At 45.7% G+C, this 7500-nt stretch overlaps 1 protein-coding gene across 1 annotated transcript in view; it reads right to left on the bottom strand.

The window, feature by feature from the left end:
* Positions 1–7500, bottom strand: part of megf6b (multiple EGF-like-domains 6b) — a 167878-nt gene that overhangs the window by 119265 nt on the left and 41113 nt on the right. The window lies entirely within an intron of this gene.

The following is a 7500-nucleotide window of genomic DNA, read 5'->3' as shown; positions in this document are numbered from 1 at the left end:
GATCATCTGCCTGTTTAAGGCTTATTTGGTTTCTCTTTTTTTCTGTCTTTCGTTCTTGCTTTTTATCTTTTTGCAGCTCAGTGACTGGATGTTGGTCGAGCAACTATGAGCATTGCAGTGAGTCAACGTGTAGGTGAATGTTTTCTCTCTTTCCTCTCGTTCCTTTCCCTTCTTACTTTCTTTTTAACTGATTACTTGTTTGCTTCCTTCTTTTTTTCTTTCTTTCTTTCTTCCCTTCTTTCTTCCCTTCTTTCTTTCCTTCTTTCTTTCTTTCTTTCTACTTTATAGAGTGGCAGACAGGTTGTCAGTCAGGCCACTATGAGGTGGTATATATTGGAGGCTTTGCTGGCCTCCAGGGAAAGTGTTTGGACCCCTGAAGCGACCTGCTAGGCTTGGCATAGCCCCTGCAGCGCTAAGCTACGCTTCACCACACACACACACACACACAAACACACACACACACACACACACACACACACACACACACACACACACACACACACACACACACACACACACACACACACACACACACACACACACACACCGCCACGCTGGCCCAGGCCAAGACATGAGCTCACTGCCCAGAAATCGTTTCCTCAGGAGGAAGAGAAAAAAATGATAATGTTACAATTATCACCACAGTGAAAGGGCCCTTTCACTCTTACACACACACACACACACACACACACACACACACACACACACACACACACACACACACACACACACCGGTATATACTCTGTTAAAATGTCAAATCTACAGACAGGAAGGACAACAAAAACGACAGCGACACAGAAGCCAAGAGTGTGTTCTTGATCAGTGGTGTGTGCCTGCAGACTTCATTTGCTGACAGGACAGAACGCACGTGTGTGTGTGTGTGTGTGTGTGTGGGGGCGGGGCGTGCGTGTATGCATGCGTGCATGCGTGCGTGCGTGCGTGCGTGCGTGCGTGCGTGCATGCGTGTCCAGGTAGACTGAAACTCTACCTCCACCTTTCTTTCCTCTCTTCACTTTGCTTATATTAATCTTCCTCTCTTCTTCCTCTGTCTGTAAGTTCATGAAAAAAGTTTGCAGGACACATGAGGTGAGAGATACACAGTGGATAACAAGCTGATTTGCCTGTGGACTACCTTTGTGCACGAGTCTAGAAGAGTGCATTCATTGTGGCGATTCAGACTACGTGTGTCTTGATGTGTCCTGTTGATGCTCTGTAGGCCTTGGTGGTAGTGGTACTAGAGATGTGTGGTTAGGGCAGGCTATGAACAAACCTCTATTCCTCTGCCAGTCTGACAAGCTCCCTGTCTCATTGGCCTTATTTCTGATGATATGTAACATATGGGCGATGGTTTTGTATTTTGTGGAAGCCATTCTGTTACATCTTTCATGCAAATGAAACATGGTCTGCGAAGGAATTAGGTTGCCAGGTCTCTCGGCTATTTGTGTTCCTTTCCATCACTCCTAGTAGTTCTAACCTCAACACATATGTGTGTGTGTGTTGGGTTAGGGGATTGTCTATTAAAATCTATTAAAAGCCCTGCATTGCCTGGTGTTATGATTTGTACTGCACAGCATGACAAGCTCACGGGGCCCAGATGTCAGTTTAAAAACAGAGATTCCTTGCCAGCAGACGGAAAGGTGACGTGCCAACAGTCTGAGCTCTGGAAAAAAGGCTCCTGTTTTGCCAGGAGTTACTGAAGGGGAGTCAGTAGTGCACTGCCCTGGGACCAGAATAGATAGCAGCTACGTCTTGACTGACTTTGAGTCAGAGAAAATAATTCAGGGTGCTGATTGGCCTGATCAGTAGAACACTGTAAAGAATTGCAAGTCAGTTAAAGTAAAAAGGTAAGTTGCCCTGCGGCCTTAAGTTTGTAAGTTAACTCAACTCAAGATTCAACTCAAATCAAGGCTTTCTTAAGTTGAACTTACCAACTGAAGGCAGCAGTACTTTCTTACATTTAACTGGCTGCAATGTTTTACAGTGCAGTTACGTCTTGACTGACTTGGAGTTAGAGAGTAAAGTAAGTCAGGGTGCTGATTGGGCTGGTCAGAACTACACATTACAAGCCACTTATAGGTACTCAATTAACTCAATTTAAGACTTTGATTTCTGAGTTGACACAAATATAAGCCTCAAGTTGAGTTAACTTAAGGCAGCAGGGCAACTTTTTGTAAGTTAAGTTGTAAGTCAATGCTTCACAGTGTAGTATAAAGTAGCAATGTGATGACTGACCCAGAGCCAGAGGTAGCACATAATGGCTGGCCTGGTCAGAACAGAAGTGCGGGTTCGATATGATGACAGACTTGTGGCTTCATCCCTTTCGTGCAGAGCCTCTGTTATAACCTTACTGTCACCAAAATGTCATGTAATGTCATGCAGTAATGTCTGCAATGTCTTGCAGTGTTGTTATTGTGCAATTGAGCTTTTTCAGCAAAGAGTGAATGGGCTCGATGGCTATCTTCTGACGATTGATGTGGTCAGCAGCATGGTTTTGCTGAGTGAGGATTGACACAGGAATGAATGTTGACTGACAGACTCGCATGCTTCTTGTTGTGGTCAGATGAGGTCAGGAGTGAGAGCAGTAGGAGCTGACAAGTTGAAGGCATGGGAGGTTGTAGACCCAGGTCAGTACTAAGCCTGTTCTGCCGCTGCCAATAAACTAAACTACAAATAGAAGTCTTGTGTCAAAAGAAATAAGCAGCCTTTTCAGTCAATGGACGCAGATTGCCAAAAAACTAAAGTATGTGACAGAACACTGCTTTATCACCGCTTTAACCTTTCAAAGGGGAAAAGAGATATCCGTTTTTTTCAGAATCTACAGTAAGTTAACCATGGTTTCACATATGGAAGTTCAGAGCAGGATGTGTGAACATCTTGAACGTTTTGCTTGGTTCAGCACTGATGTTGCCAGGTTGGCACCTTCAAGTGGTGCAAGTTTAGGGTTGAACTGGGGCTACAGCTTTGGGCAGACCGCCCACTTTATATGCTTGCAAGTGTGTGCTGTGTGCTGAAAAACACACTGACTCGAGCACCCACCCACACCCACACACCCACCCACCCACCCACACCCACTCACCCACACCCCCACACCCCCACCCACACAACCACACCCACACACACACACACACACACACACACACACACACACACACACACACACACACACACACACACACACACCACATTTCTGTAACTCAACCAACATGCATGAAGAATGGAGACCATGTGGCCACATCACACAAGCGTGAAAGACATCTTCACGTGTGAACAGACGTGCATGCTGAAGACAGGAACAGAGGGTCAGTGACGAGGTGAAGGTCAGACCTCATCACTTACTCCCAGAGACTACATCATAGACAAAGAAATAACCTGAGTCGTCTGTAGAGTAGGCTAATAACCAAGAGTATTTATGGTAACAAAGTGCTTCAGATTTATTCATCTAGTGAAGGCATCTGGTTTAGACTGAAGGAGAAGAAATGTGCACTCACCATCCACCAGAATTTGTACAGTATATAAACAATAACATACCTGACCCACCGACCTGTATCATCAACAAAAGGAGAAAGAAGCTTATCAAAGAAACCCACTGAAGACAGTTAATGACTGAACTGTAGGTTAATGAAGATAATCAGGGTGCGATTTGCCGGGGGGGATGGGGGGGATTGTCCCCCCTTCTAGTTTTTATCTCTGCTGGAAAATATGCTCGCAAATAGGCCTATCAAAATAAACTAACAAAAATGTTGACATGTAAAGCAAATTGTGACCGTTTTCTGCAGTGTACATTGCACTCACTTTCAAAATTGCCCGACGTGGTGGAAGCGTTAATGTTCACGAGGTCCCCGACTGCCAGCAAATATGCAACAAAGTTGCGTTCAGTCGGCCTACGGGAATTAGTAACCTATCCTTATGCAAACGAACTGCGAAAATGAAACGCCAAAGCAGCAGTTCGTCCTTTTTTGATGGACCATCAAATAAAAAACAACCTACCCAACTACTTGGCTAGTGCCTACAAACAGGAGCGCAAAAAGGGTGCATTGCATTGCATAAGCGCAGCGTCAGTGGGGGAGCAAACGAAGGAAACGTTAAAAAGGACATTTGGTTTGAGATACTTTGCTTCCAACTCCCTACTGTTCTTGAGTGGCTATGCAAAAAGACGCATCGACAGTAGGCAGATGTTGCGAGAGGCGCCCTGTCTTGATCACTTTCCTCGGGGTTTGTAGACGGAAGAGGAGCGCGTTGCGCCCTCTTGCTAATTGATGAGGTGCCTTGTTGGATGCAGAATGCAAATGGCAAAATAGCAGGTGCTCTAGGAAGGGAGGTGCTTTAAAATGGAGCAGAAACGTTGAATGAATGCACCACAATCAAATAAAAGACCGCATAAGGAACTATAGGCCTATGAAACCAGTCATTTGTGTGCAAAAGTGCGTCCTGGCAATCAGGGTGAACCGAACCTAATATTAGGCTAAACGCGGCTCTTCTCTTCTGTCGTAGGCTATATACGCTGCTTAGAGGGAAATGCTCGCAAACGGAGCATAAGGAGATTGTAAGGGCACAAACAAATGAAAGACACCAACAGGTCATAAACTAAGCTACTTGAATTAAGACTGCGGTATGAAACCTTCACCTGTGTGCAAACGTGCGTCCTTGCCATCAGGAAAACTGAAATTGTTCAAGCAATTCTGTCTGCGTGTTAGGCTATGAAACCGTTGTGCCTTGATCGTAAAATCTAAGCTACTGTCAAGGCAGACGGAATGGGTGGAGTAGCGCCTGAACATGCAATGACTTTGTATGACCCGACTAAAAGTTTGTAGAAAGTTGCAACGCATGAGGACGACACGTTGAAGTAGCCCCTTCTGCCTACACTCGGTGGGTATTTCTAGGGTTAGTGCACTTGGGATTGTGAGTGACTGAAGTGTTTTTGCCACACGGAATTTAGGCTACAGATATTCTCCCTTGGCGATTTCAGTGTAACATGTTTGCGCAAGAGATGTCCAACTGCATTACAAAAAAAATCTCAATGAAGACGCATTGTCTTAGTGTCCGTGTCTGTGTTGGGGAAAAAAACTCCCTGCCCCCTTGTTTTTGACTGTGTCATTCATTTGATATCCAAGATTGAGCTGTTAGTCGTATTAACTTCATTTTGTGACGTCACGTTTCATGAAAAAAAAGCATCCCCCCCTCTGTTTTTTTGACAAATCGCACCCTGAAGATAATGACCTTAACCTTGGATGTGTGCCACTGCTTGAAAGGTTACTTGCTACATTCTTGCCATCCCTGACACGGTCAACATGGATCAAAGGTATAAAAAGTAGTTTCTTTCACTCCTGCCGTAGTCGGTTTTGAATACCCCTCTGAGACTAAAATGTATCGTTTCATAATATCATATTTAATGGGCAATAGCCATTCATTTGTCTGCCACACTTCATTCGTGATGACACTCATTCTAAAATCTCAATTATAGGTTACCGCAAGATGAACAAATCCCTGAAAAATGAGATGAAGTGCAAGGTCTCGTTCGTTCAGACACCCCTCGCCGCACCCGTTTATTTGGACGGGGCAGGCTCTAAACTTTCTGACCCCATTGTGGGAAAGAGTTGTAAAACATTACGCCAGCGGCTGAGTCACAGGGAAATGACAGCTTAACATCAGGTACTCCTGGCCGTCTGAGATGCTGATGCTTTCCAACAGCTGCTTGCTGAACTGAAGTGCATAAAAACTCAAGGTTTAAGGGGTTCTATAAGGTCTGCCAAATTCTTTTTTTTTTTTAACTACAAAGATGTCAAACAAAGCCGCGTTGTTCCGAGGGAAAAAGGTTACTTCTGCGTCACCGGCATTTGACAAAGGGGTCAGAAAACACATGCTATCAGGGGAAAAGGAATATATTTTTAAGAGGAACAGTAACTCCTTAAACTCTGAGTTGTAACATTACATAGACAACAGCAGTATTACTCCAAGACTATCATCCACAGTTTGATTCCACCAATACATTTGCAATCCAGAGTAATACTAGAATAGTTGCAGTGTTAGTAGTACCAATATTAGCAGCAGTTGTGGTAATTGTAGAAATAATGTTGATACATAAACATGCATGGCGCGAGGCAAGACCAACACCCAGGAAAAATATGTTCTACTGCTCAGATATGTTTTTTTTTTACTAGGCTACAACACCATAGCATTGAGAAATTTGGTATTCTTGTGATTTCTGCCCGATATGCAACTATACAAATATTGGAACAATGCAGTACATACAACCCCATTCCCTGGATGCTGTGAGCTCAGTGTAATGTCCAGTAATGACCAACCAATCCCACAGCATTAATATTGCAAAAGGCAAGAGAGACGTAACGAGCGCAAAACGCACCACTCTACCATGTCATGTGGCTCAGCTATGTGCCACCAGAATGGAGCCCTTTTGAGGCCATTTTGACTTCTGTCCTGAGCTGTGACCTCATTTACCACCATTCAAAAGCCACATTCGGCTCTAAAGGAACCACTATGGCCAAGAGCCCGATGGGGGGGGGGGGGGGGGGGGGGGGGGGGGGGGGGGGGGGGGGGGGGGGGGGGGGGGGGGGGGGGGGGGGGGGGGGGGGGGGGGGGGGGGGGGGTGGACCGGGGGCATTGAGGCAGACAGTGAAAAGGACAAGTGGAGGAGAAAAAAAAGTTTTAAGAGTGAGACAAGAGGCAAATACAGAAAGACTGTGATGTGATGTAGCAAAAAAAGGAGAAGAGGAAGAGGTAGAGAGTTGGGGGAGAAAGAAAGAGTAGTGAAGAACGTAGGACCGAAGGATGAAGATGAAAGAATGAAGAGGTAATGAGCAACTCCAAAAGGCACAAGACTGAGACAGTGGGGGTTAACCCTTTTCTTCAATGAAGAGGAGGAGTGGGGGGGTCACAGAGGTCATAGGCCACATTTGGCCAATCACTGCCATTGCTTTTAAGGACAGCCATTCCATTCAGTTCCAATCACGTAGCAATATAACCATGCTTGGAGTCACAGCACTCTCTTTGGGAAGAAGAAGAAGGGTGGGAACTTATGCAAAAGTCATCCGGCCTCCATTAAAGTGCATGACCATTCAGGCCAGCTATCAGTCACTCACCACACAAATAAAAAGCTCAGGGGGGGTGGGGGGTTGGTGGAGAGAGAGGGGTGGCAACAGCCCAGCCCAGACTGACGGTATTGGCGGCTGGGGGTCTTCCTCCACTCTAAGCTTCAGACCAGACATTTAAAGCAAAGGGGGTGTAAGTAGACCTAGACCTCCCATTGATGCTTTTAAAAAAAGGCTCTGTTCCACCAGAGCTCAATGCCCAGGGCTAGGAGACACTCAGGATACTGACTTCCTATTCACTTGCCCTGCACTCCGCTGCACACCACCACACCACACCACACAGCACCACAAAGACGCAGGAGGCATATTTCACTAACACCGTTAGCACTGTAGCTTCCCCCAAATGGACTCATTAGGCTGGCCAAAGGGCTGTTTACGTGAACCTTGACCCCA

The sequence above is a fragment of the Engraulis encrasicolus genome, chromosome 14, assembly GCF_034702125.1.
Source record: "Engraulis encrasicolus isolate BLACKSEA-1 chromosome 14, IST_EnEncr_1.0, whole genome shotgun sequence".
Lineage (NCBI taxonomy): Eukaryota > Metazoa > Chordata > Actinopteri > Clupeiformes > Engraulidae > Engraulis > Engraulis encrasicolus.
Note: the sequence above shows the minus strand (reverse complement) of the source record. Positions and strands in the feature narration are given on the sequence as shown.